This window comes from Episyrphus balteatus, chromosome 2, assembly GCF_945859705.1.
Source record: "Episyrphus balteatus chromosome 2, idEpiBalt1.1, whole genome shotgun sequence".
NCBI lineage: Eukaryota > Metazoa > Arthropoda > Insecta > Diptera > Syrphidae > Episyrphus > Episyrphus balteatus.
This window is the reverse complement of record NC_079135.1, coordinates 101,173,117-101,201,062: the sequence shown is the minus strand read 5'-3', so window position 1 is coordinate 101,201,062 and position 27,946 is coordinate 101,173,117. Positions and strand designations below refer to the sequence as shown.

The 27,946-nt window shown below is 28.7% G+C and overlaps 1 protein-coding gene across 1 annotated transcript in view; it reads right to left on the bottom strand.

Moving 5' to 3' along the window:
- The window catches only part of LOC129912293 (protein bric-a-brac 1), a 54,611-nt gene extending 28,010 nt beyond the window's left edge, over window positions 1-26,601 (bottom strand). Inside the window, exon 1 of the mRNA XM_055990497.1 lies at window positions 26,583-26,601. The gene's annotated coding sequence lies outside the window, so the exon portion shown is untranslated. The remainder of the gene's footprint in view (window positions 1-26,582) is intronic.
- Window positions 26,602-27,946: the final 1,345 nt, after the last annotated feature.

Below are 27,946 nucleotides of genomic sequence, written 5' to 3'. Positions count from 1 at the left end.
AATTAAAATTTAGTAGATTAAAAGCTTTGAATACTGTCGACAGAGCTTAAATTAATTTTTTAACGGAACAAGTACTGACCGGGTCTGCTATAGCTACCAAAATTGATCGGAGTTTTAGTGTGTTGCCTATTCGTACCTCAAAAATAAAAGTTCGTACAGGAAAAATATGAATTAAGGTAAAAAACGGCAAAAATAGCAGTTAATCGACGAGAAATTTTGAGATCTGCCTCCAATTCATTTGACTCTGGGGCAAAAATCAAACAAAAAGCTGGTGTTTCTGCAAGTGTTTCAACACTCCGCAGAGTAATTAACAGCACGGATCATTTTAACCCATTAAAAGTCCAAAAGAAACCAACTTTAAACAAGCAACAAAAAGGTATTCGTTTAGAATTTTCTAGACTCCATATGAGCTGGAAAAATGAGTGACGCAAAGTGGTTTTTTTCATTTGAAAAAAGTCAATTTTGATGGCCCCGATGACTTATAACCATCAAAATTGAACTTTTTCAAATGAGAAAAACCACTTTGCGTCACTCATTTTTCCAGCTCATATGGAGTCTAGAAAAAAACAAAAAACCCTAAAATATTTAAAAAAAATCTCTCCATTTAAATCTTAATCAAAATTAATCGATGTCGATTAACTTTTAAATAATTTATTAAATAAATAATTTCCCAAATTCAACGTAAAAATGTGCCCAAATTGCAAAAGTCAAAGGTGCCCCGAAGGAGCTTCATAACTGTTTTTCTTTTTTTTTCAATAACTAATACTATTTTTTTACAAAGCTGGTTTTAATTTACTTAACTTTAAGCATAGTGCTATCAAAATATTGATTCAGCATTGAAAAAACTTTTTATTAGGTTCAGAAATCGCTTACATACCGGTGGTCAAAAATAAGATCAGAAATACAGAAAACACGAAAACACGTGGTACTCCGCGAAAAGTTAACGAAAGACTGCAAAATTTCTTTAAATCAAACTAAGCTTCTTTCTTCATCCAAACTATTGTTAATAAAGGGCACGATCATACCGGAAAACGCAAAGTCAAATGTGCCCCGGTGTCAAATGTACCCCCGCTTACCCTACTAAAATTTCAGACAATTTCACCGAGGGCCACTTCACATACAAAATGTGCGGGGTCCTCTTCTAATATTTTTCAAAAAAAAAAAAATTTTGGTAGGTATGCCATTTTAAAGAAATAATTAATTTACACTCAAAAACTAAATTTCGAAATATTTCCCTAAGCTGTTTTCAAAAAAAATTTGGTTCTTATCTGTAAAATTATACACAAAAATGTTAATCAAAATCGTTAGAGCCGTTTTTGAAAAATGTATTTTTTATATTTCCGTTATATGACCTGTCAGTTACTTTTGGTCCTAAAAACAAAACTTCAATTTCTCCTCTAGGAAATCACCAAAGACTGTTTACAATCAAGTTCGTTCAGGTCAAAACTATTTAAGGATATGGTTCTGTAACTTTTTACTTGCGATATAGGTACTATATATCAAGTTATGCATTCCTTTAAAAAAAAAAAGTTGAGATAACATTTTTCCATGACATTACGATGGTAGACAATGCCAAAAAAGTGGGTCCTGGAAGTCCGTCTGTCTGTCTGTCTGTCAGTCTATCTGTCTGTATATGGAGCTACAGCCTAAACTGATGTCAAATTTGGTATGTAGCGTTATTTGGAGACTCTCCAGAGGGGTTTTGGAATTAATTTTTTTGGACCAAAAATAACGGTACTTGTCATATACCGATTTTAGTAAAATTGAAATATCTCAAAAACGGCTCCAAAGATTTTGTTTAAAAAATTCAAATAGTAGTTTTAAGCTAAGGTCTATTTTCTAATGAAAACATTTTTGTTTAAAAATCATTATTAACGGTACCTGCCATAGAACGGTTTTTTTTTCAAATCCGATTATCTCCGAAACTGCTTATTCGATTTCAACGAAACTTTTTGTGAAGAAGCATTTATATAATTTAAATATGAACAAAAAATTAAATTTCCAAAAAAATAATTTTTGGATTTTTAAAAAAATTTTGAAAATTTTTAAAAATCAAATTTTCGAAAACGGGACATTGAATTTTTTTGAAATTTTGTTTTAAGATGTTGACTAGTGATTTCTACAAAATGACATACATGAAAAATATTTGCATTAAAAAAATGTTATTGCAACTAAAAAATTTTGTTAAAAAAATATTTAAAGTTAAAAAAATTTCAATGCGAAATGTATATATTAAATATTTTTTTTTTCGGCGTATTTAAGTTATTTAAATATTCATTAATATTTAATATTTTGTACCCAAACTTACCCCACTTTCCCCTAAATGGACTCAGAGTATTGTAATAATATACCAAATAAAATAATAAATTCCAAAAATCAATTACTTATGAAACTTTTTTCCAATAAAGTGAAAAATTCTCCGAAAAAAAAACCTGTTAAATATTTTCTATAAAAATAAACTACGAATGTAGAAATTCCACTTACGGACTTGAATTTTTTTACAAAATTCAAAATAACAAGGTTAAACGAAGTGCACATTTTAATAACTTAATCAAATGAAAAAAAAAATAATAATAATAAATTCAAACTATGAATATTTTTCAACGGAACAGTAAAATAAAGTAACGAGAGAAAATATAAAAAAAAATTAAAAAAAAAAAAAACTTTATTTTGATTGTAAATTAAGCCGGAAAAAAAAATTCAGGCAAGATTCTCATTCAAGTCTTGTTTATTTTTTTATTCTATCTCCATAGGTAAGGTATTCGACGACGTTTTAACTAGCTTCTGTTCAATGCACCAGAGTATAAAAACACTCTTACATACGTATATTGTATATCTACAGGTTACACATTATATCTACACCATAAAAATGGCAATTTTTTTGTATCTAGATTTTTCCCAAAGAATTCACTTCAAATCAAAACAAAAACAAAAACAAAACAAAAAAATAAATAAATTTTTTTTATGAAGCTAGAACCTGTTGGGTACTTCCCTAGCTAGCTGGACCATCAACTCTTTGGTGGTGATGATGCAGCTCTTGACTCAACCAGATGCATTCCTATATTGCAAATAAAAAAAAAAAAAAAAAACAAAACAAAACAAAAAAAAAAAGCCACCGGAAAAGACGAGAATGCAAAAATTATTGAAGTCGAAGACAAAATTGTTTGAAGAAAAAAACAAAATCGAGCAAAACACTACGAGGTTTAGGAAAATTAAGATAAAAATAATAAAAAAAAATCTAACAAGACAAAAAATTGATAGATACCTTGCTGAAAATAATGGGGTATCTATAGCTACATGAATGCCAAAGATAGCTAGTAAATGAAATAAAAAATAATATAAAATGCACAACACGGTCGTACGTATTTGATTTAATCTGTAATGACTTTAAATTGGTTTTTCATTGAAATATGTAAAAACTAATAAAAAGTTATGTTTTTACATTTCTTTATTTTAGCACTTATAGCGAATAAAAACTCATTTAAAAAAAAAAAAAACAGATTTTCGAATAGGTAACATTAATGAAAATTTCTATAAAATAAAAAAATATTGAATTTGTAACTTTTTTAATTCTTTTTTTTTATCTACAGATGATTTGTACATAAAAGTTACGACAAAAAGTTAGAGCGCTTAATTTGGCTCGAAATTAAAAAAAAAAAAATGTATGGTAGGGCGTATTAGGGCTTAGGGGAGCCTTTATCATATTTTTCTTGTGCTTTCGAAAATTTTTAAAAATTAGGCAAAAATTGCTACAAAATAAAGGAAATACTTAAAATAACTTTCTATACCTTTATTTAAATTTCTTACCAAATCAAGTGGGTTTGATTAATAGGGTTTGAAAAATTTATTTATTGTATTCTTCTTGTGTTTAATCATTCTTTTCGAATAATTTATAAAAAAATGTCAAATACCCTATGCATTATTAAAAATAACAGAACAAGCAACAAACCAAAACAAAAACCTTAAAAAACATATTTTTTTTTAATATTCATGCGATTGGATTTTTGTATTTTACTTTTATTTTCTATTATAATTTATAACTACTATTAAATACCTACTAGGTATATTTGTATTGTTTTTTTTTTTTTCAATGCAAAAACAAAAGTAAGGACTCAAAAAAATAAATCAAAAACACTCGTTTAACAATTCTTACGAAAGTTACAAATAAAAGTTGCGGGTGTGACATTTGATATTTTGGATTAATATTATTAAACATTGTTGAAGTAAAAATATAAAAAAAAAAATATTAAATGAATTTGCCGCTATCATAGCTAGGGCACTACATAGATATATACAGCTACAATATTCAACGATGGGACGGATGAGATCATAATAAAGAACGATTAGAAAGTAAGGATCATTGAATTTTTTGCAAATCTTATTATGAAACAAAGGCTAAGGCAACTTTCTTGCCTAACTTGTTATTATGTCAATATGTGGTGGTTGAATAACAGCGTTGCATCAACAAAACAATACTCTTAAATCATTAAATTTTTAAACTCTTTCGACTATACATTTATTCTTCTTTAATATGTAATTAACTATGCACTTTTTATTTTGTTAAGCTTTATTTCATTTTGTTGCACCATTCAAGAACTCCGTCGATGTCATGTTGTTAGAAGAAATAGTCACTTGGGTTCTTTAAACCTTAAAGTCATCTGCATTTTTAACAATATAGAGATATCATTTAGAAAAAGATTATAAATAAAAGTGGCCCGATATGGTTTCCTTGTGGAACTGCAGATGAAACAACAATCTTTGACACCTTAATTTAATATGTTCGCAGACAATTTTATTTAAATAGTTTAGGAAAGCATGAAAGTTTTGCAATAAATTGATGATTCTCTGCGTTATTCTTGTTTCCAATTTTTTTGGTTAAAATCCACAAATAGTTGCCGAAACGAAGTATAGGTACCAAACGCTTTTTGGTTGACCAAATTTGTGTTTCTATTTACATCAAGCTCCTTCAGTTCAATCGAACCAAGGAAGATCTCCGACCAGCGTTGTGCAAATGTGCCCAATTGGGCCATTTGGCCCAAGAATTTATATTTTGGCCCCGTGCCCAGGGCCAACAGCAAATGGCCCCATTTAATGAAATTCTTTAATTAATACAGGCATTTTTACAAAATAAATTAGTTGTATTAACAATTTGATGATTTTTTAAGTAGTTATCGACTAAAGATCGATTGTCAAAATATTTTGCGAATGCATTCACTGAAGAGAAAGGACGACAAATGATATTTCTTCTCCTTTATCTTTATATCTAGTTTAAACCTGATTGATAAAGGCTTCTGAAGTATTCAGTATTTTTATTTCATTGGGAAAAAGACTAAAATGATTTTAAAAAGTTTATGGCAAAAAAAAAAAAAACAAAAACATTTAATAAAATCCAAAATAAATTAAATATATTAGATTGTTAAGAACCAATTTTCCTGGCCTAGTTCGGTAGTTCGGAAGCCCCGGTTGTTCGATCTTCATGAAAACAAATTTGGGGACTTTATTTATAAAGTTATATCTAACATAGAAGAAACAGTTTGGATCAAATAACTTATTCGGTCAAACCAATAGGCTGCGAGTTATAGATCAATTACAGTTTTCCAACATTGCGGAATTCGCCATTTGGTGATGAAATGATCCAAAGACCAGGGCTTAAGTTTTTCTATTACCTTCCTTTTATTAGACTATTATTATTTAGTGACCCTTTTTTGCGACCGTTTTGAGTTTCCCAACGGCAACACTGCTCAGCGTTACCGCTAAGCGACTTTAGTCGCTATAAGCAATAAGCGACCTTTTTGAAGCCTTAGCGACCAAGCGACGACTTTTTATTCAAAGCGACCTTTTCACCAATTTCATAATAGCGAAATTTCTAGAAATTGTATTTCTTTTTACCTCTGAATATTTAGAGCTTCAATTTCTTTTTTCGTTACGAAAGTATTCTGAACTTGTTCAGAGCGCGAATAAAATAACTGAGCAGACCGAGTTGAATGCTGAACACAAGCATTTAGCAAGTGATATTGAAAAAAAGAATTTCAAACAAATAAAATAATGGTGCAAAAGTGCAGTAGTCGGTCTAGTTTTTTTTTATTTTAATTTAAGTTTTAAATTTAATTTCTTGTTTCTGTAAAAGAAAATTTAAGGTAAATAGACAAATGTTCAGAGGCTATTCAGAGCGTGCTCCGAATGTTCTGGTTCTGTTCAGAGCTTTTTTCTGAATTGAAAAAGAAAAACGCCTACCCATAAACTCATCCATTTTACCTACCCACAACTTCAATTCAAACTCAAAGAACAAAAAGATGAAATTTTCAGTGAAATTGGAAAGGGAAAAAAATATATTGGGAAACTTGAAAGTCTTTTTTCATTTAATATTTTATCATTGTTCAAATTAAATGTTTCATACTTCAAATCTTAACGGTCCAAGCGTAGCGTCGAACTAAATTTAAGTTCCTAAAATGAAGACTGTTTTTTTTTGTTTCTAATTTTGTTATTTTTTTGTTGTTAATAAAAACTTTGTTTCAAGACAACTTGAGTTTATTTTTCTATGTAAAAACATATGAAAACCGTTTAGTGACCTTCTTTTTTAAATAGCGAATTCTTCGACAAAAAAGCTACTTTTTTTAAATTTTTTAGATTAGCGACTTTTAAAAATATAAACGGTAACGCTGACACTGCTTACTTGTATCTATAGACTATAGTACCTACTTATGTATGTATATATTTAGTTTGTGTTTAACTTATTAGAAAAAATAATTAAATAAACAAAATATACCTGGTTTATGTGTTTTGATATGTGTTTTAAAAAAAAATTTTTACATGAAAAATGAAATGGCCCCTAAAATGTTGAAATGGCCCCGAAAGTGGCCCCTTATATTTATTTTCCAAGAACAACGCTGTCTCCGACCCATTGAAGTTTTACAGATAATTTTGTCACATAACTGAGAATATAATGTAAAAAAATGAAATGTAAGTATAATATCATTAAATTCCGCATCATCCAAATTACACGCGAGTCAAAGTATTGGACCCCTGACCTAGCCTAACTAAACTATGGTTAACCCAGGTCATATGGAAAAATGTTTGTGAATTCATTCATCATGTCGGTAGATTAATATGCCTTTTTGTTAGAGGTTAGGAAGAACTTATGGAATTTGGGATCAAACTTAAACCAAAACCTTCAACTTAAACAAATTCAGTTGATTTATCTTAATTAGATTTATGAAAAATTTAAACGAAATATTTATTAATTGCCATTCCAATATTACTTACATTATCTTAATTTACAAATACCTATCAATTTAATTGGAAATTGATTACATAATCAAAAAAAAAATATTTCCAAAGGCCATTTCAAAGTTGAGTGTTCTGTAAGATTTTTGTTTTCATATTTTGAGATAAGATTTTGTTTTTGGTTTCATTCGAAACAAAAAAAAAAAAATCTCAGAATCTACCCATCCATATCCAACGCAAATTTTTTTTACCGCACTAATAAAAAAATAAATAAACAAAACAATAAGAAAACACTCGCGTGTATGAATTGTAAATAATGTGTGTGTGGTGTGTTAATTGAATATGATATTATTTTTTTAGAAGCCCTCACAAACAATGGAAACAAAACAGGTCACCGTAGATTTTTGGCGCTTTTTTTTTGTTATTTTTTATGAAATTCTGTTTTTGACTGTTTTTTTAATTTATTTTCGCTCTTGTTGTTGGTAGATAGGTTATAAGCTTTGTTTTTGTTCTCAAAAAAAAAAAAAAAAAAATACGAAAAGATTTTGTTCGAGATTTTAATCATGACGAAAAAAAAAATGATAAGCGATAACTAGCGATTATTTTTGGTAGCAAGTATTTTTTTTTTTTTTTTTGAAAAGTTACAATTTTGACAATTTAGATAGGTATTTGAGAATCCTATAAAATATGTTTAAAAAACATTAATATTTTTTTAACTGATTCCAGTAAAAAAAAAAAAACTCAATTTCTTGGTTTGGCATATTTTTACGGATGAATTGATAAATTGTACAGATCACGATGAAAATGAGGCGAAATAAGCAAAAATAATTTTTTGAATTTAAAAATAAAGAAATACTTAAAACTTAGAACAAGAAAACTATATTTCAATGTAAACATAATGTTAAAAATATTAAATACTAATGTTAAAAATAAATGTACTTTTTTTGTGCATTTCGTAGATATGAAACTAAAACCCATAAAAGCTCAAGGTGTGGCAAACGAAACGATTTTATGTTTCTTTTTTTTTTGCATGTAAAAACAAAACAGTATGATGTATAAAGTGCATTCGACCGTCAAGTACAGACAAAACTTAAAAAATACAGAAATATCTTTCTTTTTGCTGTTCTTTTTTTCAGACTGTCTCGTTTTAATTCTTGGGTATTGTATTTTTAGTAGATATACAACATTCCTCTTTGAAAAATTAAAAAAAAAAATATAAGAGGATACCAAAATAATAAAGGATATAAAAAATCAACCAAGAAATTTTATAGATTTCGAAGTGTTAATGCCTCACCAAATTTATAAAAGTTTGTGTTAAGACATCTAAAGGACTATTGTACACTTAAACAATGAAGAACGAATTTTTAAAATTAAACAAACAAAAAATATAGACAAAATCATGCATTTTCAATTTTCACATGAAATACACCGGGAATTTTCTGTTTCTATCAATCTTATTTTTAACGTCCTGTAGAAAAACTTTATTTCAATTAAAATTCGTAAAATATTGAGTTGAAATGAAAAAATATAAAAAGGGCAGATAAATATGTGTACTTAAGTGTAAAAGGGTTGGAAGGATGTTAAAATTCTAAAAATTAAAAAAAAAATGTATTTTCTTTTTTTTTAAATATATGTTTTAAAAAAATATTGGTATGACATTAATTATGAAATAAACATGAAAACAAATTTTCAAAATAATATTTTTCCGTTGTAATAGATTTTTCTTAAGTCCAAACATTTTTTTTTTAAGTTTTTCTTATTTTTTTTTTTCTGTGAGTCAAGGGGGTGTACCAATTTTCATATGGGGCTCCGAGAAATTAGGTCCCAGGAAATAAGGACCCAATAAAAAAATGAAATAAGGTCCCAAAAAAATACACACAAAACAACAACAACGAAATTTCTTAAATTTTGGGGTATTATTTCATTTTTTGAGGCCTTGTTTCATTTTGTTTTTGAGGCATAATTTCATTACGAAATAAGGCCCCCATGAAATTAGACCCCAACACTTATTTTGGGGCTTACTTTCATTTTATTTTAAAAACAATTTGGGGCTTTATTTAATTTTTTATAATTTACATAAAAATAATGCTATACTAAATTATCTTTCAAAAAAACTGTTGTAAGATTCCGCTTATGAAGGACCCACAATTGGCAAAGTACCGCATATTGTGGACTCCCTGTTGGTTTGCAGCAATATCTTTACATTGAAAAACATTAGTAAATAATAGAATAGCTGAAAAAATCGAGCGATTTTTAAGCTATTCTGTTACTTACTAATGCTTTTCAATGTAAAGATATTGCTGCAAACCAACAGGGAGTAACAGAAAAGCTGCAAGAAATTGAAAGGCATTAGTTTGCAGCACGATCTTAACATTGAAAAGCATTATTAAATAACACAATAGCTGAAAAAATCGCGCGATTTGCACGATGCCTTTTCATGTTAAGACCGTGTAGTAGCGATTTCTTGCAGCTATTCTGTTACTCCCTGATGGTTTGCAGTACGATGTTTACATTGGAAAGCATTAGAAAGTAACAGAATAGCTGAAAAATCGCGCGATTTCTTCAGCTATTCTAAAAATAAATTAATTATGAAAAAGAAAAATTGGGGTTTTATTTCATTTTTCTAAAAAAAGTTCAAACCAAGTTGGGACTTTATTTCATTTATTTTTGGGGCATTTTTTCATTTCGATGGGGCCTTGTTTCATTGGGGCATATTTTCATTATGAAAAAATACCCCAATTTGGGGCCTAATTTCATTTTTTTCTTTTGGGGCCTTATTTCCTGGGGCCTAATTTCGCGGAGCCCAATTTTCAACCTGGTGCACTTTTTTCGGCTATTTTGACCGGAGTATTATTTAAATTAATAAAAAAAAATATTTAAATAGACTCCATTTAAAGCCGTTTTCTTGGTAAGTGTTCGAAGACAGGTTATTAAAATTCTTACACAGCGTCCAACAGAAAAGATGAGTTGGGTAAATATAATTCCCACGAAAATACGACTTTATTTAAATCTGTAAAACTGTTAAACATTCAAAAACCCAAATTTTGGTAACTTGCCTCTCTCTATCTTCTTAAAGAATAGCTACGGAGTACCAAACACTTGAGCTTTGACATAAAACTTTCAAAATTTGAAAGTGAATATTTTTGGCTAACAAACTTTTTTGAAATAAAATCGATTTAAAAATTTAAGGAAGAAAAATGAGGAAGGGGGAATTGGCCAATATTGAAAAATATTATGACGGAACGCTCAAACATTTACTTTAGGATTTCCTCATTTCGTAAGTTAGTAAAATTTAATAATCGACTTCTCGGAAATCTGATAAATTCTAACTTAATTTATTCAAAGGAGTTTGTGTTGGAGGCTCTTTAAATCACAATTATTCAATAGGTCAAATAAAGCCAATTACTGGGGAAATTTCATATTTTTTTTTTATATAAAAATAGTTCTTGTGACAACAACCTATGATCAAAAAAATGCCTTCAAAAACTAAATATTTTCCCTAGATTTTCTATTGTTTACTTATTTTAAACGAAGGTTTTATTTTTTAAACACGCGATATAAAAACACAAAAAACTTGTTTCATAGTCATATATTCAAAAGAGTCACCTTGCACTTAAAAAATATATAAAAAAAAAAAAGCCCAGTATATAAGTTGGTTGTCAATTTATCATATTCATATACTGTTTTTATTATTTTTTTCTTTTTTTTTTCATTTCCTACAAAAATATGACAAAAAAATTTAGTTTCAAAATAAAAACAACAACAACAAGCTATAAAAAAAATAAAACCAAAAAAAAACGCACACATGAAATATACATACAAACAAACAAAAAAAAAACGACTCATTTTTCTTCGTCATAAAAAACGAAGGCTATTAACCAACAACCAACCCCCTCTTTCCCTTATTCAACACAGTAGTGTATGACCGGCAAAATACAACACACATATGCCTTTATTTTTTTTACTTGTTTTTTATTTTTTTTTTTTTTTTTTGTACCGTATATATTCATGCACATATTAAATTTATATGCATATACCTACATTGTATATAAAAAAAAAAAAAAACAACAATATAAAAACGGAAAAATAAAAAACCCACCCGGCCATCACTCGTCAGAGGTAATTTTTATTTTGAAATTACAAAAAAAAAAAAAAACATTTTTTTCTTCAAAAGACGATAACAAAGAAATGCAATTCAAAATGCAATGGAAAAATACATATACATATCGTAGTAGCGTAGTAAGGAAATTAATATTAAAAATAAAATTACAAAAAAAAACACAGTGAGTCAGTATATTGGAGGGTTCTAGAAAACGAAAACAGTTTGGGATAATCAATTTATTTTTTTTTTTTTTTTTTCATTTATGTAGTTAGCTTCCATGGAAAATTGTAGACGATTTATTAATTATGTGTAATTAATTAAAAATTTCAGTCTTATAAACATTTTTTTTAATGTTTTTGATTAATTAAAAATCTGCATATGAAAATTCAATGGAAAATTTGTTGGCCTCAAGCTTAAATTTAATGATGAACTCTATTCAAAGTGTACAGAGAGCTCGGAAAATTAAAATTTTTTATTTGCGAAAAGTACAAACAAGGATTACCCAAGTTCGTGCTTTCGTGCAAAACGACACTCAAGGATGAATGGGTTCATTTTTTCTAAACCTATTTTAATTTTGACATTGTTGATTGTTTACTTAAAAATTATTTTGTTTGATTTAGATATGTATTTAAAAAAAAAAATAAGAATAAAATAGATAACAATCCTAACACAATTTTTAAAAATTGTAGAAACAATTGCATTTTGTCAAGGAAATTCTATTTATAACCCGTTGCTGATGTGCGAATGTGTCTCTCCTTCAATTCAAAATCAACTCTTTTTTTAATAGAAAGCTGATTATAATAAAGGCTTTTTAAGTGATACCTATGGGTGTCCTTTTCATAAAATTAGTATGATTCTCACTAAATGGAATTTCAGCCTCTATTTTCTAAAAATCAAATATTTATTTTACAAGAGCATAAAAAGTAACTTAATTCAAATTTATTTTTATAAAAAAAAATTAAATTTCAATTGTAACGGGTGTGACACAGTTACATCATTTTTTGTTCCTGGTTGGTGTATTATTCACTATTTAACACCTCTAACAGCTTCAACTCCTAATGTATTTAGTCAGATATCATAAATAAATCTCAACCTTTTGAAAGGTTCTTTAATAACACTTATTTGTTGCCATTTTAAATAAAGGTCATAAAATAACCTTTATTTTAAAAAAAGGTCTGAGGGAAACCTTTGTTTAATATTTTTTTATGTTTCGGTCAACCAGTGAGATTTATCGCTGAGAGAAAAAAATAAATCTCATCTGCAAATTTATCAATTAGAACATCGGTCTCCTGAAATATTTGAAATGGCATTGTTTGGGCTTGTTGTTGTCGTCCCAGCATCTAAATTTAGGGTGCTGATTCCGAAAACAACATTATATTTTTACTTGCGATATAGGTACTATATATCAAGTTATGCATTCGTACAAAAAAAAAAAGTTGAGATAACATTTTTCCATGACATTACGATGGTAGACAATGCCAAAAAAGTGGGTCCCGGAAGTCCGTCTGTCTGTCTGTCTGTATAAGGAGCTACAGCCTAAACGGACGGACCGATTAATGTCAAACTTGGTATGTAGCGTTATTTGGCGACTCTCCAGAGGGGTTTTTGGAATTAACTTTTTTGGACCAAAAATAACGGTACTTGCCATATAACGATTTTAGTAAAATTGAAATATCTCGAAAACAGCTCCAACGATTTTGTTTAAAAAATTCAAATGTTAGTTTTAAGTAAAAGTCTATCTTTTAATGGAAAAATTTTTTTTTGAAAATCATTATTAACGGTACCTGCCATAGAACGGTTTTTTTCAAATCCGATTATCTCCGAAACTGCTTATTCGATTTCAACGAAACTTTTTGTGAAGAAGCATTTCTATAATTTAAATATAAACCAAAAATAAAATTTAAAAAAAAATAATTTTTGGATTTTAAAAAAAAATTTGAAAATTTTTTTTTTGAAAAATCAAATTTTCGAAAACGGGACATTGAATTTTTTTTGAAATTTTGTTTTTAGATGTTGGTTGGTAATTTCTACAAAATGGCATACCAATTTTATTTTAAAACTTTTTTTCCAAAAAATTATTTATAAAAAATTATTTTTTTTAAAAACGGCTCTAACGATTTTGAAAATTTTTTTTCTAAAAATGCATGTTAATATATCAATCAAAACTGCATACTTGTTTTGGAGGGCAATTTAATTTTAGATTTTATTTTATTTTTTTAAAAAACGAATTTTATTTTTTTTTTTTCCAAATTCCTATATAAAGTCTTAAAAATTAAGGCAACTTTAACTCTAAGAGCAAGTTCGTACGACCCAGCCGTGCATTTTATTTCTACTAGCTCTAGTTTTTAAATTATTCATACATGAAAAGGCATAGAAATTCATATAATTTTTTTGAAATAAATGATATTTCAATTATCCTAAAACACATTTTTCCAGATATTTAGAAAATGTTAATTTGATATTTAAAAAATATTAAATTGGTATTGGTTTTTTTTTCGGTGTAGTCAAAACACTTTAATCAAAAAAAAAATCCTTTATTGAATTCGGTTAAATATTTTTTTTTTTATTTAAGTGCTTGTTTTAGAAAATGGCAGTAGAATATTTCAAATTTAAAACTTGTTCCATTTGTTAAGTTGTAATATTCAGTCAAAAACAGAAGTGCTCCATAAGTTTTGCATTAATTTAGGTCTTTAAAGGAAATGTGCGCTTACCAAGCGACTTCTTCTAAATAGCCGAAATTTGCTGCGGTGCTTGTTTTTAACTAGTTCAACAATTAATGCGAGTTTGAATATTCTGTCGTTATTTGAATAGAATTAAGAGGGGTGTCGAAATTGTCCTGAGTTATTTCCTGTAAATAAGGGTTGTAATATTAACTTATTTCTAAGATATGTATATTGATTTTTTTTTAAATTTGTTGACACAAAGGGTACTTAACTTTTCACTATGACTAAGTTATGGAATATATTAATAAATATAACACATGAAAAAAAATTTAACAAGTCTGCTGACTAGACATTTCCTTTAATAGTTTCAAATCATAATAATGTGGCGAAAAAAAAATTGGAAAATAAAAGCATTTTTTATTACGAAAAAGTTTTAATAAGGTCATGTTAAAATTTTTTCAATAATTTTTTTTTTTTCAAAAATCTGAGTTTAATTACCATTTTTCAAAAACCCTTCATTGAATTTTCTTAATTTAAATTTTACAGTTATGAATAAGCTTCCAGCTTTTTAAAAATGTATATTTAATAATGTAGGTGTTGCCGTTGTGTTCAAATATTGTTTTTTTTTTTTTGTATTTGAAGTCAATTTATGAGAAAATAGCATCTATCGCTTTAACAATGGAAGATTGTCCCTCACTCCCATATATTTTGTTTCCGTTAATTTTCCAGAAAATCTTTTGGCATCAATTAATTTATGAAATTTAAGCAGAATTTTTGAAAACAATTTTTTGTTGTTCACAAAAATCCTGCAATTTTTAATCTATATATAAAAAAGAACATCAAAATCAGAGCTGTTCCCTAATATTGCCATTTTTTGAGCTTTAGTTACTCCACTAGTATCAAATCTCATAAAACTGTTTCAAAAAAAAAATAAAGCTGAGTTCCTATATTTGATTTAAAATAAGTGATTTTATTTCAATTTGAACTTCATTTTCATATAAAACAGTAGCTTACATAAAAGAAACAGATATTATAAAACAGGCGCTAAACTTTTTGTATTAAAAATATCTATGACTTGAGCCATCCTAACGTCGGTAACCCTAGTGAAACATTTACTTCATTTCTCACCAAAAAAAATCAACAGTTTAAATAAAAATCCAAAAGGTTAAAGTCTTATTTTAGATGAAATTTAATCGGGCATTTTTAAATTAAAAAAAAAGAATTTTTTAATTGATTATTTGATCGTTTGCAGTCTAAAACCGATTAAGAAGTCGTTAATAGACTTTGAGAGTCAAAACAAAAAATTTAAATAAAAACTTCAAATTGTTTCTTTTAAATAAAAATCCCGCCCCAAAAAAAACCAAAAACTGACTGTAACCTTAAAGAAAATAAAAAAAAAATTCCTAATAAATGTTTCCATTTCATAGAATTTTGAAATACTTACATCTTGTGGTTTTTCAATTTGATCATCAAAATAATGAATCATTAAATAATTCTTTTGTTATTTTAACACTGAAACTGGACAAACCCCTATGATAGATTTTAATCAACCAAGCTTGGGACCTAACTACCAAAGTACATGACAGCTTTTTAATATTCATTCGAAAAAAAAAACTACAAGAAAATTAATAAGAAAAACACTAAAGTTCCAGTTAATAGACTTACTAAAAAAAAATGAATTTAAACTAAGCAATTGTTTATACCTACATATATATTTTATAAATTTCCAGAAAAAATCCTCTTTTCTTGGTTATAAATAAATCTTTAAAAAATTAATGGTTTTTATAATGGCTGCCATAATTTTACAAAACTTAAATATAAAAAAAAAGTTATGTGAAATATTAAGTATTCCTTTTTTATTTTTTTTTTTAATAAATTTTTTAATTTTTTTTTAATTATTTTATTTTTTTCTTATTTATTTTTTTTACAAATAACTTTTTAAAATGATAAATAAATAAATAATAAATTCCCAAGAAAATGTTCAAAATTTATGAAAAAAAAGAACACCCTGAAACTTTATTTTAGTTATCATTACCATTTATCAATTTCTTAAATTTTTTTTATTTAAAATGAGTCTAAATATATCAACCGCACTGTATCTTAAATGACACAAAAAAAAAATATTCAGGGATAAAAAGCAACAAAACAAAATACACTTATCGATTTTTCTCGAAAAAGATATTTTTTCTAAGATAAGTGAGACAAAAATAAAAAAATAATAAAAAAGAAATGTATATCTACGAGCTTAAAACGAAAAAAAAATTAAACTATTTTAGAATAAAGTGCAAGATAAAAAAAAAATCAAAACATGTAATGTACTTCGCGCTGCGCGCCTTCTTCACTCATTGCATTCAAATTCAGAAGGCGGGAATTTTTTTTGTTTTTCCTTCACATGCATTATTTGAATTTATAATCATCTGAAAAGCCTTCAATTTAAATTGTAAAATACAAAAAAAAAATGGTTTTAAACTATACAAGCCACTTAAAAAAAAAATGAATTAAATTGACTTGAAATATGTATATTTACAAAACAGAAAAAAAAAATAAATACAAAAAACTTGCTTATATCGTTCGAAAGTAATTATCTTCTGGCACTTCACCACTTGATCCCCTTTGTTGACTATAACGTATTTTCTTTGTTACATTAATTTTTTTTTTGCGGTTTTTTTTTTTTTTTGTTATTTCCCCTTCGTGCAACTTGTTTTTTGTTTGTTTTTATTATTTTCTTTTTTTTTTTTTAATTATTACCAGCGATAGTCACATTTTTGATTCATGGAAAAAATTTATATAGACAAAAACAAGGGACTTTTTTTTATTGTTGAATTTCATCAATAAAAAAAATTTCAATATTGCCAGATGTTGAACTTATTTTAGATGCTGTTTCATTGTTTTCTTTTTATTTATTTAAATTTAAAATGTTTTTTTTTAGGAAAGTTAAAGGGAAAGAAATGACTAGGTCAAAGTTCAAGTATCAAGTCTCAAACATAAAGATACTGTCAAAATGATAAAAAAAAACTATTGCATTCCAATTTTCTCATGATTTAGAGAAAAGCTGGAAATATTTTCAGTGAAATAAATAAATAAAAGTTGAAAATTACGAATAAGAAAGACTTTTTTCATTCATTAATATTACAAATTAAAATAATCTTCATCTAATTCTAAACCAATGGAAACACTATTGTGTATCTCCTGTTCTTCATTCTTTGACATTAGTTGGATCTTAACTTACAAAAATAATTTTTTTAGGGTTTCGAATAAGCTTTTTATCCTCGGCAACAATAAAACAAAACATAAATCTAGATTCTAGATAATATCCCTCCTATAGAAATCAACGTGTTAATAAATCAAAACGTTATCCATTTGCATGTATTACTCAAAACTTCAATTTAATTTTTTTGGAAACTATAATTTTAGACTTAAGAAAACATCCCCTAAGATTTGACCTTGACGTAGTGGGGGTGCTTGACGTGCGATCGTCTTGCAACTCAGGTGTAGGAGCAACTCACAAACATAACTTGCCCAGGGGCGTACACTCCCTTGGGGCAAGCGGGGCGACGGACGCCACGGGGCCCCCGACCGACCTCAGGGCCCCCACTGGAGACAATGCAGAAAAGGAAACTGTTGGCATAAATTGAGTAACGAAGTAAATTAAAATGTATTTGAATCACTTCGGATACATGGGACCATGGGAGACAAATTATGTCATTCAGTGTAATGTATAATGCATTGGTAGCCACACAATATATATTGATTTGATAAAAAGGTTACGCCAGGGGGCCCCCAAAAATAATAAACTGCTTTTTTAAAAGAAAAATTATAATTTTATCTTAGGGCCCCAAAAAATATAACTTGAAAAATCTTTGCAACCACAGATAAAACATTAGAGGCCCTAAAAAAGCAAAAAACAACTTCAAGCCAGGGTCCTGCAGGGGCCCCAAATGCCTTTACTTCAGGACTTGTTTTTTAAATTAAATTACATTTATTGATGGATTACTAAATATTACTAAGGAGCCCCCAAAAATAAGACTTCGGGGATCCAAAAATATTATATGAAGGGTCCCAAAAAATAATTTTTCAGAAACCCCTTTAGTTGAGAGGCAATCAAATATTAATTTGATGGCCCCAAAATCTATTACTAAGGAGCCCAAAAATATTCATCAAATTTTCTGATGACATGACAAATATTATTTGAGGATCCTCAAAAGCTATTACTTCCGTGGTTCAAAATAATCAAATGGAAAATTCAATTCTAAGCTAAAAAAATGTATTTAAGGGGTCTCTAAATATTTAATTTTGGGGGCCCCCAGTACAAGTATTTACTACTTTTAAGATTGAAATTTTAAGTAAGTATAGCAAAGTGCATTACGAACATATTAAAACATTAAAATAAACCTAAAAATAAATAAGCCATACAAACAAAATTTATGGCGTATACGTACTTTTTTTGTATCTAAGGGGCCCACAAATATCAAAGGGGCCCCAAAATTTATTCTTGCCCCGGGGCCCCGACGACTCAACGTACGCCACCGAACTTAGCAAAACAAAAACTTTAATAGCGTTTTCGTTTGGGAATTCTAAGAAGCGTCCGGGACTGTCCGATCCGGAATGCCAAACGATCAGAGTTAGATACTTTTTTTTTATTCTGAAGTTTGGGTTTCTTTGTATTTGTGAAACATCAAATGCGAACGTCTGATGAAAGTTTTGTTTTGTTTATTTTTTTTTTATTATCATTAAGTTATCTATTTTTGTTTTCTTTCTTCACATTATTTTAATATAGTTTAAAGTTTGTGCATAGTTAAAAATCTTGAAATTGAGAAATGAATAACAAAGAATGACATTTCATTACTTTGACGTCTTAAGTGTTAACATGTGTGCGTGATTCTGGTTTTGATTCTGCCTCAAAATTCGGAATCGATTTTCTCTTTTTTTCAGAATTAGAACTGTCATTGAGTGCCAAACGATCAGTTTCAGAATCGTTCGGGAGAATTCCGGACAGTCCCGGACGACCAAACGAAAACGCTATAAGTTAGAAAGCTTGAAAATAAATAATGGAAAAAGCTATCAATTATGATATAGCCCAGTCAAATTAAACATTTCAAATGGGAAAAATTAGATCGTTTTTTTTTATAGGATATGGTAGAGGGGATCACTGAGAGCTTAAAACCAGTTTTTCGGGAAAATCGACCTTGAGCCAAAGCCGCCATCTTGGATTAAAGGTAAAACACGTTTTAGTGAATAACTCGGCCATTTTTGATTTTAGACAAAAATGAGACAGATAAAACTTGTAGAAAATTTTATTTTCTATAACTTTTATCTTAATAAATTTTTCTATATGACCCATATTTTTCGAGTTAATTTTAAAAAACTATACCTCTACTCAGCTTAAACTTTATACCCGATTTGATTATAGATTTTAAGATCAACGCAATATGGGAGTGTTTTTATATGTTTTTGGGGATGAGAAATCTAGCTGCAATGTTAATTTTTGCAAATTCTTGAAATTTGATAAACAAAAGGAAATATCTCAAAATCGGTAAGTGTCATTTTAAACAAAATGAGTAAATATTATAATTGATGTCCAGCAAGACAATTAAGTCTTTGAATTTTTCAAATCGGTTCAATTGTTTATAATAAAAGATTAAAAGAAAGAGTGAGTTGTAAACAATTGGTTATATCTTAGGCATTAATGAACCGATTTGAAAAATTCAAAGACTTAATTTTGTTTAAAATGACACTTACCGATTTTTAGATAGTTCCTTTTGTTTATAAAATTTCAAGAATATGCAAAAATTGCACCTAGATTTCTCATCCCCAAAAACATATAAAAACACTCCCATATTGCGTTGATCTTAAAATCGATAATCAAAGCGGGTATAAAGTTTTTTGTCAAAAATAAAAAAAATGGGCGCGTTATTCACTGAAAAGTGTTTTACCTTTAATCCAAGATAGCGGCTTTGGCTCAAGGTCGATTTTTCCGAAAAACTGGTTTAATGCTCTCAGTGATCCCCTCTACCGTCCTATAAAAAAATTTCAAGATCTAATTTTTTCCATTTCAGCTTAATTTTTTGTACATCCTTACTGGGCTAACATAAATCGGGCGGGTTGTACGCCAGGTTTCGACAGATATTGCGACGGCCTACCGGCAAACGTGTTATCTTATTCATTTTTTTTTAGGTTTTATGGTAACTTATTTGCAGGTTATTTGTTATTTCTATTTGAAACCAATGGCAGACAGATTTTTTTTTTAACTTTTCGTGAAATTACACAATCTTGAAGATCTGATCAATAGTATTTTTTTGCTGATTAATTTTTGTTGGATTAACTAAAGTAAAAAAATTAATAATAAAACATTCTTAGCAAGCTCATGCCATACACTGCTCGTCGATAGAATAGGTTCATCCTAAAGAAGAGTTTTTTTTACGATAAACCTACTTATGGATATTTCCATTGTAACGGGTATGACACAGTTACATAGATTTTTGTTCCTGTTTGGTTACTATTCACTAAATAAGTTATTAAATAACTTCAACACCTAATGTATTAAGTTAAGTTGTTAATATGTTTTTTTAAATCTCATTTTAAGATATTGGGCCACTTAATATTTTACCTAGAAGGGTGTTTATAACGATGCGCAGAAAGCAAATTAAATGAATTTTTGTGAAATTTGTGATTATTAGATGGCTCATGTACGTCCTCCTAGGTAAAATATTGATTGGCCCAAAATCTTTAAATGAGGTTAAGGGTTATATATATTGTATTAACAATCCTATTAATTTGATGCTTTTATCACAAGCTGCACAATTATTTTTCATACTAAAAAAAACACCCTTTAAACCCGAAATATTTTGATGGACATATTTTATTATTTTTTTCTATGGTAAATGAAACGTCGGTACAAAATTTTATCAGCCTACCACTTTTTTTCAAAGAGCAATTGGTAATATTCTGATTCTTAAAAATACCTTGAAATCATGTATCATATCAATAATAATGTTTCATTACCTATTCTATGATATGCAACAAAGCGAATGCAAGACAGAAAAACTCTTGTATCTTCTACCCTTCCGGATGGAATACAAGGTGCTAATCCGTCTTAAAATATATACCTAATATTTTAACAATTTATTTTTAATCAAATTCAGTTATCAATAAAATTCGATTCAGTTCGGGCCATTTAGCAAATCAACTGTTCCGTTCAATATTTTGCTCCTAAATATTGTTGTCTTTGTACTACATAAATTGGACACACTCCAATAAAGTGAAAGCAGTCCTCTTTTGATTCGAGGTTACACAACGTTCAGAAACGATCAAAACTTCCATTATAGGGTGCACCAGGTTAGCCCAGGGACCTCGCATCTGGTTTTAAATACAAGGGAGATTCGTTTGTAACTATGCAAGTCGCAAAAATAGTTATCAGCTATTAGATTAAAGTTGGGTTTTGAGTACAAGAATCTGCTGTCCGACTGCTGGGCTTCCGCTACAAGCAAAGCTCTCTGATTATCTTCAAACTTTTGTATTGTACGATACAACCGATCTTTTAATATAATTCTTTCGCATGGAATTATCTTCGTATCTTCTCCATAGATTTCGCCATTTCTTCATCCACCAATCATTATTTCGGATTTCATACTGCAGCATTTTTCGTACGAGTCGTGATTCGGAAAAGTCGAGCACTTTTAAAATATAGTCGGTTTGTGTTTTAAGAGTAGTAGTAAAAATTGTAGGTGAACCTGTTTCTAAGTAAAAAGCATAATTTGGAGTTTTTATTGGCAAGTTAAAAAATTTTTTGATGAAACTTTTTTCCATTTCTTCAAATTCATCGGTTCCCCATACTTTTAAAGCGTAACACAATATCGATTTAACGACTCAATCAAAAATTTTGTACTTTGTTGACAGACTAACGTGTTCATTGAATAAAACATTTTTACACGTTTATAAGTTTCTGGTAAGTTTTAGTTTTTTCTTCAAAATGAGTTTTGAAATCAAGTGTTGTATTAAGCTTTACTCCCAAATAAGTATATTCTCTCACAACATTAAGACGGTTAAGTCTTTAAAACCAATTATAGCTTTGTATTGAGTTACCCCGACTATTTCTTGAGAAAATCAATACCTTCGATTTATCTATCTTAATGTAAAAGTCCCCACTTTTCACAATGTCATCATTAATTTCTTTTACACTTTTCACAAAATATTCGTTAAATTTATTAGCAATCAGTTTGTTGCCTCTGGTTTTGGTTCCATCAATTTTAATCACATTTTTCTCTATTTTATCATTTCCTAAAACTAGTGACTTGATATACCTACATTGCTGCTAAAAATTTTAAAACTTAAAAATGGAACCAAATATAGTTTTAATATTTTTTCTAGGTCGTAAATATATGTTAAGGAATTCCAACAGAAAATAATGATCTTTAATACATACAAACATTTAAAAAATTGAAAAATTAATGAGAGTCAGAATTTCGGCTGTGAAAAACTAACCGGATTTTTTAATGTTTGTGTTCAAAATTAATATTTTGTTCAGAAACCTTGGTTTTTGAAGACTGCTCGGCACCAACGAGACTTGGAGTCGGCCAAATTAAATAAAATAGACAAGGAATATGCACGCAGTCATTTTTCAAAGCCACAAGTACGTTAGTTTCTGAGGTGTGCTTTCTTTTCACTGCTCGTCGCTTAAAGATAGCCCACAAATTTTCAATCGGGTTCAAGTCGGATAATTGTTACTGTTTTTCTAAGCAAGGAGTATTGTCTGCCCCAAACTACTGTTTTACGAGCTTTTAAGAATTTTTGGCATCATAACTTGCACGAAGAGCCAATGTAAAGATGTTTCTTTCTGCTTTTATGGAGTCATTATCGACTCCAACATCTCTCTATTCTTTAAATGATCCATTATTCCGTTGATTTGGTGTACGGCCAGAGCCTGAAGTTGAAAAAAAAAAAAAAAAAAAACCATCACTGATCCTCCGCTGTGTTCATGGTAGGGAGTATATTTTTTTGGTTTCAAACATGTGAATGTTTGAGCGCCTGGTTTCCATTTCACACAATTAAAAATTCCTTTTATCACTGAAAAAGATATTTTTCCGTTTTTTTATCGAGCAATTCAGATGATTTCTTGTAAATACAACCAGATGAAGTATTTTCATTATAATATTTAAAGTGTTTCTTAAGATCCTTTCATTGCCTCTCTTTTTAGGCAATGCTTACTATTATGGAATGGTGTTTTTCCGAACCGAGAGACATAAAGATACAAATTTCTCACACCCTTTCTTACTGTAATTGTAGTTCAAGTACAGATTAAGGCAGATTAATCTCCTCACCAATCGTTTAAGAAGTCGCATAAGGATCTTTTATCAAAAAACTCTTTATTTGCCTATCAGTTTTTAGGGCTATTTTGTGATGGGACCCACCAAAGTGATCTGATTCAACTGAATTTTGCCTTTTTACTGTTTGTTGATATAATACTCACTTGACGTTGCAATTTGCAACATCCCAAATGGATAACATTTTGTTTTATTTCGACTTGAAAGTGTTTTAAGACTTCGTAACGAATTGGATGTCTATAACGCGTTATTTTTCGTATTATATTTAATATTTTATACAATTCACAAAGCTAACAACTTTGTTTGTCTTTGCAAACAAAAATTTTAATGAAGTGATACTTAAAACCGTTATCTCAATACTGAGAATCGAAATCCTTGAAAAATTCGGTTAGTTTTTCACAGCCGAAATTCTGACTGCTTAATTTTTTCAATTTTTTAAATTTTTGTATGTATTAAAGATCATTATTTTTTGTTGAAATTGCGTAACTGATATATAAACGACCTAGAAAAAATATTAAAACAATATTTGGTTCCAGTTTTGAGTTATAAAATTTGCATTGATGAAAATGACAAAAAAAATCCGGAATGTTTTTAGCAGCACTGTACTTACTTCACTTTTTTTAAAGTGACTCTAACCTAGGGTTGCCATGCGTCCGTGTTCCGTGTTCTGTTCCAATATAATCAAAACTCAAAAATGTGCGTATGAGGTACTGCTACTGGTTAGTGAATTCTCTGACCAACAAAAATGTATTTTAATAAATTATTTAAATTTTATAATTTATTACAGTAGGTACCTTATTGTAAGACTCAAGGTGCAAAATTTTAAACGATTAAGAGCCGATTTTTCAATCTTCTAATAAACAGTCAGTTAACTGTTCAACGAATAAATTTATTAGGCTCATAAACAATCGGATAACAACATTGAATTTTTCAATCAAGAATAATTTATTCTACAGAGTAACAAAAAAAAAATTGTCAAATTCAAAAATATTCAAAACTAAACGTCATTTTTATTTATAATTGTTTTTGTTTTCTTGTGCTTCTCTGTATTTTTTGTCAAAATTATTTCAAAGCAGCTCTGACAATTGACACAGTATTTTTATTGAAATAATTCCTTAGAATAATTTTTATTCCTCTCTGAAAGAAGCAGATAGTTTTATTCATAGGAATAAGCTATATCTGCCTGTTGAAAAAATGATTTTTTCTCTATCAGGGGAATAAGTACTAACTGACTGTTTAACTGACTATTGAAAAATTGGCCCTAAGAAAAATATAAGGACGCTTAAGTAAGTTGCTAAGTCAAAAAGACCATTTCTTAACTTAAATAGTAACTTACTAAAAATTCTATTAGCATTTAACTAAGGGCCAATTTTTCAATAGTCAGTTAAACAGTCATTTAGTACTTATTCCTAAGGATAGAGAAAAAATCAATTTTTCAACAAGCAGATAGGGTAGAGTTGCCTATTTGCGGCCGTCTCCAGTTACCGGCCACCTTTCGGAAAATCGTTAAAACTAGTGATTTCAAAGGGGTTTATTCCAAATTTTCACTCGTATGCTTTTCTAACCTATAAGAGAACAGAATAAGAGCAAAATTTTGGAATAAACCCTACGAAATCCCTAATTATAACGATTATCCGAAAGGTGGCCGGAAACTGGAGACGGCCGAAAATAGGCAACACTACCCTATAGCTTATTCCTTAGAATAAAACTATCTGCTTCTTTCAGAGACGAATAAAAATTATTCTAAGTAATAATCTCAACAAAAATATTGTGTCAGTTGTCAAAGCTGTTTTGAAAGAATTTTGAAAAAAATACTGTGGAACACAAGAAAACAAAAACAATCATAAATAAAATTTAAAATTTTGAGCAATTGGATTTTAATGGAATTTAAAATTTTTTTTTACTGCAACTATGTACATTCTTTTGTAATATTAGCTAAAATTTGTACTTTTATTTTTTTTTTTTTGTGAAAAAAATAAGAAAAAAATGCTACGGGAACAAGGGTTAAAAATGTGATTTTTAGTTAAATTTTGAAAAGATTGTTCCGCTTTTTTTTTGTTTTCATAAAACTATGCATTCCTTTTGTCCTAGATTTGTACTCTTTTTTGTGTCCTTATTTGTCCGGGAAAGTCCGGGATTTTACATCTCGATTACTAGTTTCGTCAAAATATATATGGCAACCCTACTCTAACCAAATGAAACGGAGTGTCTAAATCTACATTCAAAAATTTAATCTTTTGATATCACAACGATTAGCTATCTGCTTTCATTCTACCTAACCTTTACAAACAATTATACACAAATACAAAAATAAACAGTAGGTACCAATAAAATAACTTACTAAGAACCTAGTTCTAATTTCCTACTATTTTATCTAAAATGGCAATACTGTTTAATTTATGATTATTCATCTTTTGTTTTTGTTACCTATTTCGCATCACTCCTGACGAAATAATAAATGAGTCTATTCTACGACATAAAAAACACAAAATAAAGTAAAAAAAAAGCAATCAAAATCACTCAGGCCCCCTTACAGTCTCACCCGCAACGCAATTATACCTATTTTCAACTACCTTAACCCCGAGCCCAGCCTACCATCGCCGATACCGACACCAAACACCGAACCGATCCGACAGAATACAACCCCATCTAACGCCCGCACTTCGCACTCCGCAATCGAACCGAAACCCCCTCCAAACAATCAGCAAAAACAAATCAAATCACACGCAAGGTGGTTGTTTTTGTTTACCAATTCCACACAACTTCTGAAAATCTGAACAAAAAAAAAAAAACATACAAAAAAAACAACCCCGCTTTAATATTTTCTTGTTTGTTTTATTTATTTATTCAATGCCAAATTAATTAAACTATAAATTTTTCTTTCATAAAAAAAAAATTTACTTAAAAAATTCACAAAAAAAATTGTTACTTACGTCTCAAAGTATTTTTTTCAAAAATCCAAAAAAAAAAAACAAATATTTTAATTAAACTCTGTTCGTTTACTTTTTTTTTATTGTTTATTTCACATACACATACAAGTCCAAAGATAAAAAAGTTAATTTTATTAATTTCACATCGAATAAGAAAAAAACAACAACCGAATTCAAAAAATTGAAGATGTTATTTATTTTTGAGTGAAATTTGAAAATAATACGACCCAGCACATCCGCAAAACAACTTGACACTACGAAAGAAAACTCAGCACTGGCGGAGGAAATAGGCAGCTGGCTGAAATTAATTATGAAAAACGTCAATAATCTTTTTTTTACTCACACTCCACTCCAACTTTTTCACTCATATACACAACACACTCTCTATAGCTCTAGCACAAGTATAGTGGGAACACTTTTTTGAAACGTGCGATTTTTGTTTTTTTTTTTGTTTGTGTTGTTTTTTTGAAAATGTGAAATACGGTACCTACACAGTGTCAGTGAGAAATACAAATACAACACACAAGTAAAAAAAAAAAAAAAACAGTTTTTACGGATATACACATTTATACATCCATATAAATTTGTGTGTTAATTTACTTTTGCATATGTATTGGTTTGCAAAATTTTCCGAAACTGTTATTTCTCTTTGGACTTTTCCACATTATTAAAACATACATATAAAAAGAGCACCGTAAAATAAGATAAGAGAATAGATTTTTGAAGATTTTCTTTTCACTTGGTATTCGTGGAAAGGGATATTTTTGGTTGGAATGGTATTTCTGAGGGTGATGTTGGACTAGGGAAATTTGTTTGTGTGGAATTCTTGAATGGAAATCAATACAAAATATTAGGGTTGCGTTTATATGACCCTCTTTAGATTTTTGAAATGAAATTTAGACAGATATTCTAGATATTTCATATTAGGGGTATTCAAATTATGCTTGTGTAGTTCGCGAACGAACTAGTTCAATGAACTAGTTCATCTTGGTGAACTACAGAACTTAGTTCACTTACCTAGTTCAATTTAGTTCGCGAATAGCGAAAAAGATTTGTTTCAACAAACTAAACAGCAACCTCAAGCAGTCGTAATATGACATTCCGAAACAGCTTGCGCTCACCTTACATTATCATTTTTTTAATATATTTTTTGGGTGAAAGGAAGTCCCATCTGAATAGGGAATTTTCAAATTTGGTCCTTGTCTCCTTGTCTTATACGACGACAGCGCCCATTTTAACCCAAAAGACGTTTAAAGAAGGGGTGCAGAAACTCAAACAAGAACAAAAAACAAGTAGCATTTTGGTCCTTGCATTACTATGATTTCCATGTAATGAAAGCAAAACGTACTTCTTCTGGACTTTTGTCAGGAACCAGAACGACAAGTATATGAACGAAATTAAGAATTTTTATAGAAAATAAAATATGTACATATCTGTTATTTTTAGGTTGTATTTGTTTTATTATGTAGAATGCGTCAATTTTACATAAATTTGGATACAGTTTGTACAAACCAGTTTTGTTTTTAATTCTAACAAAACCGGAGTGATTAAAATAAATTGAACTAAAATGAACTAGTTCAGAACTAGTTCATTAGTGTGATTTGAACTAAAGTGATCGATCACTCAAATGAACTAAAGTGCCCAACTCTAATTCAAATGGTCTTGTATCGTTGCAAAAGTGTAACATTTTCTTAAATTTAAACAGCC